Consider the following 14771-nt stretch of genomic DNA (forward strand, 5'->3'; position numbering starts at 1 on the left):
AATAAATAAATAAATAAATAAATAAATAAATAAATAAATAAATAAGTTGGTTAATCTGGGTACTAAGATACAGGCCTTAGAAAAACTTAATACAAAAGATCACAGAGATATTCAAATCCAGAGAGAGGAATTTAATGGAGAACCAATTTCAATGAGTCATTATAAGAATAGAGAGGAACAGTCTATGGTTTTCAGACAACCAACCTTAATGTATCCAATAACATTATAGGAATTGCCACATGGGAGAGGCTGTGTTACAGATAACTGGATTCCTGTGCCAATGTTAGATTTAAGGAGATTTAAGGAAGCAATAATCTCATATGATATGTATTCACCATTTGTGAAGCAAATGTTAAACTTGTGACCAATTTGTAATAGAATTATAACTAATTACTGGATAAAATTGGTTAAAAGTGTTTTAGAGCCTGGTCCACAATTACAATGAAGTACCTGGTTCAGAGAAGAGACTAAGATTATTTAAACAGTGGAATAAAGTTAGAGGTAGGGAAATTTCCCAAGATCAAATTCTTGGAGAAGGAGATTTTGCTACTATAGAAAAGCAAGATATATATGATGTCCATACCCTGGATTTATGCTGTGCAGCAGCTTTGAATACTTGGAACAGAATTAGAGAAATAGGTAAGAAAATTGAGTCATTTACTAAAGATATACAGGGCCCAATAGAAGCCTTTATGGATTACTTTAAAAGATTGACTTCAGCAGTAAATAAAATGATACCAAATTTAGAATCTAGACAAATAACAATTTAATCTCTGGTTTTTGAAAATGTCAATTATCTATGCAAAAGTATAATTAGACCATTAAAGGCAAGGTCAGCACCTTTGGAGGAATAAATCTGAGATACAATTAATATTGAATCTCATGAACATGATGGAACATGGATAGGAGATGTGATTTCCAGAGGTCTGGGGAATAATTAAAATGTCAAATTTATAATTGTGGCAAATAAGATGACTTTAAAAGGGATTGTAGACAGGGAATTCCTAGAAACAATGTTTTTTTCTAAGAGTTATCCATTCAGAACACCCCTCCCTTCTGAACTATGGAGAAGGTGTGGCAAAGACAAATATTGGACTAACAAATGTAGATCAATGAAAAATACTCAAGGTAATCCTTTGTCATTGGGGAACCCCATGAGGGGCCTCTTGCAGGCCCCTGTGCCAAATTCAGTTCAGCTGCTTCCTGCTGTCATAGAGGAAACCCCTTCCCAAAGCAACTAAAGAACCTAATGCCTATTGTTAAAAAAAAAAACACAGCTCTGAATAATAAAACAGCTATAGGAGAGAGAACAAAAAAATTCAGGAAAATCTATAAAGCAAGTATTTCTGTAAATAAACAAAGGCCAAAATTAAAAACATGAATAAATTACATTGTCATTGCAGGTCTAGTAGCCACAGGTGTGACTGTAACAATAATTTCATCAGAATCTTGGCATCCTAATTGGCCTCTTCGGGATGTGAATGTTGCATATTTGGGCATTGGAACTTTATCTTAGGTAAAGCAGAGCACAAGATGGGTTGGCTGTATAAGGCTAGAAGGACAAAGAGGAATATTGAAACCATATGTGGCTAATACAGCATTGAATTGTGGGAACATGATTTGTTACAGCAATAGAATACTCAGATTAACATTCCCCAATCTTAAAAACAAACCATAAATTAACATATGTGTCTGGGGAAAATATTATAAGATATTATAAAGAACAGTCACTGACCATTCAGGTTGTACAGAACAGGTCACAACAGTTGCTGATATGTCAAAGGCACCTCTACCTTTAAAATTGTTGACAGACTATATGGGTAAGCAATGGCCTTTAACAACAGAGAAACTGCAAACTTTAGAATAGCTGGTACAGGAGCAACTAGATGCTCAGCATATTGAACAATCAACCAGCCATTGAAATTTTCCTGTATTTGTTGTTAAAAAGACATCTGGGAAATGGAGAATGATAACAGATCTAAGAGCTGCTAATAAGGTGATTTAGCCAATGGGATTTCTACAGTATGGGATTCTTTTGCCTTCTTTATTATCTAAATGATGGCCTCTTATAGTTATTGATTTAAAGGTTGTTTCTTCACTATACCTTTACAAGAAAAGGACAGAGAAAACTTTGCCTTCATAGTACCTATTTATAATAATTCTCAGTCTGCTAAGAGATATCAATGGAAGATTCTCCCACAGGAAATGTTAAGTAGCCTCACTCTGTGCCAATATTTTGTAAGTCAGCCATTGCAAATGATACATAAGCAGTTTCCCAAATCTATATTTTACCATTAGATGGGTGACATTTTGCTATCTGCTTCAAATAAAAACTTTAGAAAAAAGTACTTGAAGAATTAAAGAAAATTTTGTCTTGTTGGGGATTACAATTTGTTCCTGAAAAGCATACAAAGAGGAGATTCTTTTAATTATTTAGGTTATATATTTGGTTTACAAAACAATTAGACCTCAAAAGGTGTAAATTATGAGAGATTGATTGCAGACTCATAATGACTTCCAAAGTTTAATAGGAGACATTTTCCATCTACGGCACACTATTGAGATAGGTGCTGATGACTTCACTAATTTAAACAAAACCTTAGATGGTGACAAGGATTTAGATAATCTCAGGTAATTATCATCCGAAACTGAAAGAAAATTGGCTGTGATTGAAAAGAAATTACAGAAGGCACATGTGAATTGTGTGGATCCAAATCTTAACTGCATTCTGATCATATTACCCTCTAAGCATTTCCTTACAGTAATTTTAATGCAGAGGGGAGATATTATCTTATTATGGAACTTTTTGCCAAGTAAAAATTTAAAAACATATGTGGGAAAGGTCACTGAGTTAATTCTGAAAGGAAAATTGTGACTTAGTCAATTAGCAAGAATAAACCAAGCAGAAATTATAGTATCTTTTAATAATGATGAAATTGACAAAATATGGGCAGAAAGTGAACCCTGGTAAAGAGCCTGTTGTAATTTTTGGGGAGAGATTAACTACAACTATTAGAAAAGCAAGAGAATTCATCCTATAAAGAGAACTAATTGGATACTTCCTTGCATTGTATAGGACATATCAATAACTGGAGCCCCAACATTTTATACTGATATAGATAAATTAGAAAAGCTTACAAATCAGAAAATTTAAGTACAGTGGATCAAAGCCCTTATGATTCTGTCCAAAAGTCAGAATTATATGCTATTCTGATGGTACTAAAGGATGTTAAAGAACCTCTCAACATAGTTACCAATTTGCAATATGCAGAAACAATTGTTTTGAATATTGAAACCACTGAATTTATACAAGATGATACACAATTGACTTTATTATTCATTTACAAGATACAAGCAGGAGTACAGATCATCCCTGTACTCCTGTATATGTATATCATATACTCCTGTAATGTATATCATTAGATGTGTGATATATATAACACATCTAATCCCATACTGGTCAGCCAGGTCCTCAAGCACAGGTAATACAGAAATCAATCAATTATTGATTAAAAATATTCTGAAGGCTTCAGAATTTTATAAAAAGTAATATCAATAGCAAAGATTTAAAAAGACTTTCCTATCATGTGGCAACAAGCCAAGGAAATTATAAGAAAATGTCCTACTTATTCTTTGTACAACCAAACACCACTACCTACAGGAAGTATCCCAAAGGGTAGAAAAATGTTTTCCATTTTGTAGAATCTAGAAAACTAAAATATGTACACCACAATATTGATACCTATTTAGATTTTCAATGGGCAACTTCTTAGAGTTTGGAAAAGGCTGACTCCATAATCACACATTTGCTAGAAGTTATAGCCATCATGGATATACCTATACAAATAAGGACAAACAATGCTCTAGCATATTATCTAAGAAAATGAAAGTTTTTTGCTTATTATAATATAAAGCATATTGCAGGTATACCACAGAATCCTATAGGCCAGGCACTTATAGAAATATAAAACTGAACTCTAAATGATATGTTAAATAAACAGAAACAGATGACAAAAACCCCAAGAAATAGATTGCATGATGCTTTATTAACTTTGAATTGTCTAAATGCTAATAAGAAAGGAACAACAGCTGTGAGAGACATTGGATACCAAAAGGAAAAAAAACTATGGAATAAAATCAAACAATATGCTTTAAAGATATACTGACCTCAGAATGGAAACCAGGACATGTGTTATGTTGGGAAAGGGGTTTTGCTTTAGTTTCCATAGAAAAACTATGGATACCATCAAAACTGAGAAAGATTCATGATGGAGATGGCTCTTGTATCTTATCTGTTGATTTCATTGGTTAATAATGAAGAAACTGCCTCGGCCCTCATGGGACGGAGAATTAGGTGGGCGGAGTGGACGGAGGAGAGTGCTGGGAGAAGGAGGCTGAGTGAGTGAGTCGCCATGATGCTCCCACTCCAGACAGACGCAGGTTAAGATCCTCTCTGGTAAGCCAGCTCATGGGCTACACAGAATATTAGAAATGGGTTAGAACAATATGTAAGAGCTAGCCAATAAGAAACTGGACCTAGCCGGGCCAGGCAGTGTTTGAAAGAATACAGTTTCCGTGTAATTATTTCTGGGTATAAACTAGCCATGCGGGCGGCCGGGTGCCGGGGACGCAGCCCTGCCGCTCCTATTTCAACAGATGGCGCCCAAACGTGATGGGCTAAATCCACTTAAAAACCTGAGAAGGCTTAAAAATAAGGGAGAGAGAGTTTAACACAGATTTTTGCTGTTTTGTTGGTGGCGTGCTGTAGAGAGATTCCTGATTCAGCAACAGCAGCAGAGAAAAAAAGCTGCGTCATTTTAAAGCGCGGCTTCCTGGTGCTGTACTGCCAGCGTGAACTCTGGCTTTAAAGCATTTCAAGGCTTTTATGGGACTGGATGTTTGTGTTCCCACTTGGGATCGGAGGAGAGTGCTCTGAGACCTGCCGATGGCTCAGCGTTCCCTGCCTACACCTGGGCAGATGGCGGAATCAGGCTTAGGCAGGCGGAAGAGCATGGCGGATTCCTGCTGCCATACAGAGACGCGTTTTCAGACTGCGCAGTGCTCTGCGTGTCAGATTTGGCTGTAACTTGGATAAAAAGAGTTTCTGTGCTGCACACTCAGTCTCAAAATTAAATTGCTGATTGCGGCTCCAATGTAAACTGCTGTTTGCCTGTAACTGTGCTCAGCTCAAAAGCACCAAATGACTCTGAGGCAGGAGCGGCTGCTCCTTGCTGAACTGTGCTGATCTCAGGCAGGAACTACCGTAATTACCTTAAAACCGTGCAGTTAAGGTTTAGACTGGGCAGGACACAGGCAGTACCGTATTACCTATACATGGTGCAACTTAAGTTTTTAAGAAATGCTTAACATTTTAAGAAATGCTCCTGGATAATAAAAAAAAAATTACAGATTCACAGTAAAACAGATTCAGACACCGTTGGATGAATGTACGTAGGCTTGGGGAAAAAAAGAGAATATAAAGAATAAAGTTAATGTCTTAAAAAGAAAAAGGGTAAAGTCTTTAAAGAGACAGAGTACAGAAGTACAGATAGTTATAGATTAAGAGAAATAAAGAAAAATAAGCCACGTAAAAATGAAAAATTCACAGAGAGTCTGGATTATGTACATTGTGTTTTCTTTAAAATTTTTGACTGTGAAGGAGCTAAGTACAAAGAGACATTTTATTATATGGGCTGCTAAGCTGAACCTGCACATATGTTCTAAAGGTATCTTGACTTCAAAATTTGGATCTAAGGATATGATGCTTTGGAGAGGGTCTTCTTTTGTTTCCACAGAGGATGTGACCCTATGGATTGCATCTATCCCGGTATGGTATGATAGACCACGCCCTCCTGAAAGGTTGCTGTGAACACCCTCAAAAAATTACTTCACTCAACTGCCAACCGAGATGAACCTGACACACAGGTTACACCCTAAATGATCTGATTAACAGTGCCCCCATTCAGCAGGAAGCAGTTTGGAGAGAAAAAACTACGCCCATGTTCCCAAATATTGTTTATAAATGTTCTTTTACATTTAAAGGGGGATATGATATAGATATGAATAATTTGCATTGGTATGGATTTTAAGGTCAATTTTGTTATATGTATATGTATTTTTTAACTTGATTAAGGTATTGTGATTATGTAGTTCGTTTAAAATGTAATGTATAATTAGGAAATATAGGTTGCTAATGGATAATCATCAATGATAGTCAAGCTTGTAGTCATGTTAGTTAGATTTTCTAGATATATAGAGATATATTTCAGGTCTATGATAGCACTCCTGAGCTGAAAAATATCACCTAAAATTCAGCTTTGACTACAAACTGCAGAACAATTTTGAAGTGGCTAACTTTTCAAATGATTCAGCCTAACAGATCACTCTAGCCAGGACTTGAGACTTTCCCATTATGAAAGACTTGACAAGAAATGATATAGCTACCTCTTCCAGGACTTGACAGTTGACCCAAATTTTTCTTTTTGTGATCCCTTAGAGATGCCATCATCCCCAGATAGTAGGAAGTAAACCTAAGAATACAATGCACATAATCCCAGAAGGTAGAGTGGGTGGTTTTTGGTCATTCAGTGGGTTATGGATATTTGTCATTGTTTAGGGGTGTTGGTTACCAGTTATTATTGGTTATGGTCAGGAGGAAAGTTGGACAAACAGTATTAGATTCAGAGTTCTTGGTTTGAAATGAAAAAGGGAGCTGTAGATATGATAGTATAACAGGGTAGATTATTGAATATACTCTGAAAATAAAAAGGGAGGATATACATATAATAAAATAAAAGATAGATTATTGAATCTACATTAAGAAAGCAACTATTAGCTTTATATGTTTTACATTGGATTGGATTTTTGTATATTGCATACAAATTTTGTATATTGCTACAAATTTGAGATTAATTTTGGTAGATCATACTGTACATACATTTCTACTCTTGCTCAAAGTATGTACCCATAAAACTCATTTAACAATGTGATGCAAATTTCTAGTCTTTAAAAATTATTGACCATTGTATAAGATAATAAGGTAATACAGGTTAGTAGTTAATCACCTATTATAATCAAACTTGTAGTCACATTAGGTATTTTTTAAGTTCAAACAAAGATATATTTTAGATAGAAAGTTCATCTTCAAACACTTTAGATCTATAGAATATGTTATTTAAGATGTTCTGATAACATAGGTACTTTTTTATGAAAATAAGGCTTGTCTGCACCTGACAGCACCAATATACTTCATAGAAGATAATGGGCATTGAAGAAACTCCATATAGAGTTTACTTTCTTTGAGGCAAAAGTAAACTACTGGGCAAGAAAATGCCCTTGCCTTGCCTGCTGACAGTATGCTGCCCTAATTGGACAAGCAGGACACAAAAGAAAGTGAATGCCAAACATTGTCAAGACAAGGAAGGACAATTGGTCCAAATATCCTGCTTCACAGAAAAGTCTGTCAGATATGCTAGATCCATATGCCAAATATGGATGCCCAACTGTTGCAGAGAAACTTTGGGTGATTGTCCATGCAGCCAGCAGTTTCTGCCATTTTTCACACTTCTTGGAAGTCACTTGCTTGAACTTCCTGTTTACTCAGTTACTATTATTTTCTTATTTAGTTTCTGAGAGAGTTGAAAATTAGATAGTTATAGTTTTCCCTGTTTACCAGATGCAGAAGGCAATTTATGATAGAAAGTAAATATAATAGAAAGTAATAAGTACAAGACTTTGGATTCCCCAAGACAGGACAGATATGGAATATTCTCTCTGAATTTGTCAAATTCAAATGGACTAGACATTGCTGATATACTTATTGCCTGTATATATTGTATAGAGTTATTATACTTATTATATATAGCTTTTCTTATATTGGTTATAACTTTTTTATTTTAGACAAAAGGGAGAAATGTAGTCATATTTCATTTGTATTTTAATAAATAAAGCTTGCCTGAAGACCAGAATGCAAAACAGCCACACTAGTAAGACATACAGGACAGGCAGTGGTTGCACACATTTTTACTCCCAGCAGCCACACTAATTAGCATTAGAAACCAGGCCGTGGTTGTGCATGCCTTTGTTCCCAGCAGTAGAGAGGAATATAAAGTGGGATGAGTCAGGAATTAACTCTCTTTCAGTCTGAATATTTCAGAGAGGGGTAAAGCTTTCTAGTGGCTTGGCTGCTTTGCTTTTCTGATCCTCAGATTGAACCCCAATATCTGTCTCTGGGTTTTTATTATTCGTGCTACAGTTTCTCTTCATCTACATTTTTGTTTTGGGACTTTTTACCTTTCTTTCATTCTGTATGTCCTACTTCTTACTTTCTCTGTTTCTGATTGGCTGGCAACTGCCTGACTGGATGGCCCGGGGTACATCCCTTTCTTTTTCTGTACCCCCCTCTCTCTTCTCTTAAGCTTGCATTCCTCCTACTACTTATTCTTTCTGCGTCAAAGCCCCTCTATCTCTTTACTGCCTAGCTACTGGCCATTCAAATTTTTATTAGACCAACCAGATACCTTAGGCAGGCAAAGCAACACATCTTTATATCATCAAACAAATGTAGCATAAACAAATGCAATACAACTTTGCCTAGTTAAAGTAAAATTCCACAACAGCAGCTCTGACTCCAGACACCATACCCCACCCCCATGGCAGACAGCAGAGTCTGGCTGAGGCAAAAAAAAAAAATGGAAAATAGGAAAAATGGTGAATACTGGGCAGGGACCCCAGAATGCAGACTAAGCATTATTCAAAAACTGAGGTGGACTTAGGCAGGAATAACAGATAATTAGGCTAGTAAAATGACTCCTTAGTTATGGTAAAGAATTGGAGAGATGGCTCAGAGGTTAAGAGCACTGGCTGCTCTTCCAGAGGTCCTGAGTTCACTTCCCAGCAACCACATGGTGGCTCACAACCATCTGTACTGAGATCTGGCGCCCTCTTCTGGCATGCGGGCATACATCGAGGCAGAATGTTGTATACATAATAAATAAATAAATCTTAAAAAAAAGAATAAGAAAAAACAGACATCTTTTAGCATTAAATCCAAAGGAAGCATTCTGTTTTTTTAAATAAACTTCTACACACACACACACACACACACAAATTAATAAATAAATGTAAAAAATATAAACACTTTTAAATTATACAAAATGCTGCAAATTTTGCTTCTAGACAAGATGGAGTGAGAGGAATTGGATTTACACCTCTGCCTAAAACAACTAAAAACCAAATGACATATATGAAACTAAAAATGTATTTTGAGTAGTGGTTAATTGGCAATGAAGGCCAGGGTTCCCTGGTAATGTGGGAGGTGAATATGTTTTATTGAAATTGGTTAATAAAGAAGCTGCTTTTGGTCAGTGGCTTAATAGAGTAAAGCCAGCCTGAAAGATATATAAAGAGAGTATAGCAGGGAGAAGCCATATAGCTGATGCCAGGGACAGATGCCTCCTCTGGAGCCTGCCAAAACTTTGTCAGTAGGCCACAACCTCATGGTGATACACAGATTAATGAAGATTGGTTAATTTAAGATATAAGAGCTAGCTAGTAATATGCTTAAGTGATTGGCCAAGCAATGATTTAATTAATATAGTTTCTGAGTGATTATTTTGGTCTGGGCAGTTCATGTTCACTTTCATTAATGTGACAAAGTATCTGAAAATACTTACACAAAGCAAAGATCTAAAAGTCTGCTTGTGATTGTAGGTTTTAATTCAAGGTCTCCTGGTCAAGTGGGTTTGGGCCAATGGGGAAGCCCATTGTAGTAGCAGACAGTATGGTGATCATGTTATAGCACTTGAGATAGGCAAGAGAGAGGAAGGAGTACAGATCCCAATATCTGCTTAAAATGCACCTTCCTCCCAAGACCTTCTATGAATCTCTACTTGCCATTGCCACCTCAGAGGGGAAACTAAGCCTTTGATACATGAGGCTTTGGGCATGATTCAGACTCAAATTCACAGTATTTTCCCCAATTTATCACTTGCAGAAGGTTCCAGGTTTCTTTGCAAGGAAAGGGACCCACATTGAGCACAGTGTTCTTCCAGATTAAAGATGTGAACCTGGTTTTCCTGACAATAGTGGAGGCATCCAGGGAAGATACTGGAGGTGGAGAGACTGCAAAGACACAGAACCCTGTGGAGGGCTGAGGAAGGTCAGAGTTAGGCTGAGCACTTATGAGCTGAGGGAATTAGGGAAATAAGCAAGGTCAGTGAGGAAAACAGAGAAAAGGAATTGGGCCCCTCTGCCAGCCAGGACAAGAATGGTGACTATACAAGGTAAGTTTCTGCTGGAGCTTTAAACTGCTCAGATCTAGCCTGAAAATGTAGATCCATGACCTTCCAAATAATTTTACAATGTCACAGAATAAAGTTCAAAATATCTATACAAACACTAAAATGGGTAACACCAAACAAGATTAAATTCATAATCTCTGTTATCCAATTGAGACCTCCAAAGAGGTAAAAAAAAAAAAAAAGGTCTTTATACTTCAAATAAAAATCAAGAATTTCAAACTGGCCTATGGTAGTATTCGCAGACAAGGACATTAGAAATAATTAGAATAATATTTGTTGCATTCAAGAAGGCACAAGATTGTTCACTCTCTTCAGCAACACATATTTTTTTAATATTTATTTATTTATTTATTTATTTATTTATTTATTATGTATGCAACGTTCTGTCTGTGTGTATGCCTGCAGGCCAGAAGAGGGCACCAGACCCCATTACAGATGGTTGTGAGCCACCATGTGGTTGCTGGGAATTGAACTCAGGACCTTTGGAAGAGCAGGCAATGCTCTTAACCACTGAGCCATCTCTCCAGCCCAGCAACACATATATTAAAATTGGAACAGTACAGAAGATTTGCATGACTCCTGCTCAAAGTTGACACAAAAACTTGTAAAGCATTACATATTTTTAGAGAGGTGTGGAAATCTGTGTTGCAACACCTGAAAGAGTGATTGACATTTTAGACTGTGGGGAAATCAATTTGAGAAGAACAGCCTACCTTCTCCTCAGTAAAACATATAGAACTCTTTACATGGGCTTTGAACCCCAAATAAGGATGACTGTGAATCAATAAGACCTTAAAGGCGAACCATGACAAAGATTGTGGACATATGTTATGATGTAGAAAAGGGTGAACTTATTCATCTAATGAAAGAGATCATGCATGAGGAGAATAAAACAATTGTTTTTGTTGAAACCAGAAGAAAATGTGATGAATTTACCAGAAAAAATGAGAGTAGATGGGTGACATGCCCTGTCACCCATGGTGACAAGAGTCAACAGGAGCATGACTGGGTTCTAAATGAATTCAAGCATGAATAAGTTAGTCTGATCACTATCGATGTGGTCTCCAGAGGGATAGATGTGGAAGATGAGAAATTTGTCATCGATTATGACTATCCTAACTCCTCAGAGGATTATATTCATTGAATTGGAAGAACTACTTGCAGCATCAGAACAGGCACAGAATACCCTTTCTTTACACTCAATAATATAAAGCAAGTGAGTTACCTTATCTATGTGCTTTGGGAAGTTAATCAAACAATTAATCCCAAGCTGCTTCAGTTGGGTGAAGACAGAGGCTCAGGTATTCCAGGGATAGAAGAGGCACCAGGATGATCATCGTGACAGATACTCTGAGGGCAAAAGAGTGAATTTAATACCTTTAGAGACAGGGAAATTATGACAGAGGCTACTCCAGTCTGCTTCAGGGAGATTTGGAGGCTAATGCTCAATGGTGTTTACAGTGCTGCAATTACACCAATGGGAGTTTTGAATGTGATTTTGTATGTGCTGGCATACAGACCAGTTTTAGGACAGATAATCCAACAGGGATTTACCAGAACAGTTATAATAACACTCAGCAATATGCAAGTAACATTGCAAATATGCAAAATCATATACACCAGTAGACAAATGCAGATCCTGCTACTGCAGCTACCATGCCTGTGACCAGCTATCCAAAGCCAACAACATATTCTCAATAAGATCTTAGAAGAAAGCATATGCACATATCTCTTTTTCATAATTGTTCTTTATGTTATGTTATCAGAGAAGATAGTTATTTAAGAAAGGTGGGAAATACAGAAAAGATCATAGTACAGCAGTAATTATGGTGCACTTCTTAAACTGGATATTTCTCTACATCCCTGAAACAATTTTTAGGGTTTTCTTTTTATCTTAGAAAATGCAAGCAGTATTTTCACAAAAGTAACTGTATAGTGATTTCAAATACAATAAATGAAGGCGGTGCATAGCCTTCTAGAAAAAGAGATTTGAAGACTAAAAAAAAATTTAAAATACAATAAAAGGATATTTGGTCATACCAATTAAAAACTGAAAGATGACCATCAAGACCAGAACTGAAGCTACAACCCCCATCCTGCCCCCAAACTTGCCTATTTTCCTGCAACCTCGGTGGTACCCTGAAACACAGCTTGCTACAATACAGAGAGGACCAAGAGATGAGTGACCAACAACTAAGCAGGATGCCCCACTCTCTAGGCCCTCCATAGAGGGACAAAACCCCAGGACCCTCCCCCAAGTGCCTTGGCTTCTTCAGCCAGCCAGCAGGAGAGTTTCCTGCAGGTAGGCTGCCCCAATATCCACCCCCATCCACTGGTCACCACAAGCTTCAAGCACCATCCTGCCCCCAAACTCACCTATCCTCCTGAAACCTTAGTGGAACCCTAAAACACAGCTTGCTACAATACAGAGAGGACTAAGAGATGAGTGACCAGCTACCCTTTTAATACTTTCTGTAGGACTGGGTTTGTGGATACATATTGTTTAAATCTGGTTTTCTCATGGAATATTTTGTTTTCTCCATTGATGGTGATTGAAAGTTTTGCTGGGTATAGTAGTCTGGTCTTGCATCCACTGTCTCTTAGTGTCTGCAGCGCATCTGCCCAGGACCTTCTGACTTTCATGGTTTTCATTGAGAAGTTGGGTGTAATTCTGATAGGTCTCCCTTTATATGATACTTGACCTTTTTCCTTTGCAGCTCTTAATATTCTTTCTTTATTCTGTATGTTTTGTATTTTGATTATTCTATGGAAAGGGGATTTTTTTGATCCAGTCTATTTGGTGTTCTGTGAGCTTCTTGTACCTTCATAGATACAAGGGATATCCTTCTTTAGATTGGTAAAGTTTTCTTCTATGATTTTGTTGAATATATTTTCTGTGCCTTTGAGCTGGGGTTCTTTTCTTTCTTCTATCCATATTATTCTTAGTTTTGGTCTTTTCCTGGTATCCCAGATTTCCTGGATGTTTTGTATTAAGACTTTGTTGGATTTAATGTTTTCTTTGACCAATGAATTGATTTCCTCTATAGTATCTTTAGCATCTGAGAAATAACATAAAATATCTTGGGGTAACACTAACCAAAGAAGTGAAAGACCTATTCAACAAGAACTTGAAGTCTTTGCAGAAAGAAACTGAAGAAGATACTAGAAAATAGAAAGATCTCCCATGTTCTTGAATAGGTAGGATCAACATAAAAAAAATGACAACCCTACCAAAAGCAATCTGTAGATTCAAAGCAATCCTCATCAAAATTCCAACACAATTCTTCACAGACCTTGAAAGAATAATAATCATCTTTATATAGAAAAACAAAAAATCCAGGATAGCTAAAACAATCCTGCACAATAAAGAAACTTCTGGAGGCATCACTATCCCTGATATTAAGCTCTATTACAGAGCTACAGTAATGAAAACAGCTTGGTACTGGCATAAAAACAGTGACGTTGACCAATGGAATTGAATTGAAGACCCATATATTAATCCACACACCTATGAACACCTGATTTTTGACAAAGAAGCTAAAATTACACAATGGGATAAAGAAGGGATCTTCAACAAATGGTTCTGGCATAACTGGATGTCAACATGTAGAAGAATGAAAATAGATCCATATTTATCTCCATGCACAAAACTCAAGTCCAGATGGATTAGTCACATCAATATAAATCTGACCACACTGAAACTGATAGAAGAGAAAGTAAGAAGTAGCTTTCAGTGCACAGGCACAGGAGACCAGTTCCTAAATATAACCCCAGTAGCACAGACACTGAGAGCATAAATAAATATAAATAAATAGATAGATAGATAGATAGATAGATAGATAGATAGATAGATAGATAGATAGATGATAGATAAATGGGACCTCCTGAAACTGAGAAGCTTCTTTAAAGCAATGGACACAGTCAATAAGACAAAAGGGTAGCCTACTGAATGGGGAAAGATCTTCACCAACTCCACATCAAACAAAGAACTGATCTCCAAAATATATAAAGAACTCAGGAAATTAGACAACAAATTCAAAATAACCCAATTAAAAAATGGGGTGCAGAACTAAACAGAGAATTCTCAACAAAAGAATATCAAATGGTCTGAAAGACACTTAAGGACATGTTCAACTTCCTTAGCCATCAAGGAATGCAAATCAAAACAACTCTGAGATATGATCTTGTTGTGTTAGGAGCGGTGGGCTACTTTTCCAGCACCCGGCCGCCCGCACGGCTATCTTTACCTGAAATAATTGCACGGAAACTGTATTCTTTTTTTTTCTTTTTTTTTTAATTTTTTTTTATTTTATTGAGAATGGGAAAAAAAAAGTTTCCGCCTCCTCCCAGCCTCCCATTTCCCTCCCCCTTCCCCCCACTCTTCTCCCCCTCCCCCCACTCCTCTCCCCCTCCCTCTCCAATCCAAAGAGCAGTCATGGTTCCCTGCCCTGTGGAAAGTCCAAGGACCTC

The 14771-nt window shown here is 36.9% G+C and overlaps 2 pseudogenes; both read left to right on the plus strand.

Annotated features, from left to right (window-relative positions):
• Positions 1 to 11927, plus strand: part of LOC126488302 (probable ATP-dependent RNA helicase DDX5) — an 80593-nt pseudogene extending 68666 nt beyond the window's left edge.
• Positions 10833 to 10925, plus strand: LOC126488310 (uncharacterized; annotated as a pseudogene).
• Positions 11928 to 14771: the final 2844 nt, after the last annotated feature.

The sequence above is a fragment of the Alexandromys fortis genome, unplaced genomic scaffold (assembly GCF_014885135.2).
Source record: "Alexandromys fortis isolate MF-2015 unplaced genomic scaffold, M_Fortis_MF-2015_v1.1 scaffold_169, whole genome shotgun sequence".
Classification (NCBI taxonomy): Eukaryota; Metazoa; Chordata; class Mammalia; order Rodentia; family Cricetidae; genus Alexandromys; species Alexandromys fortis.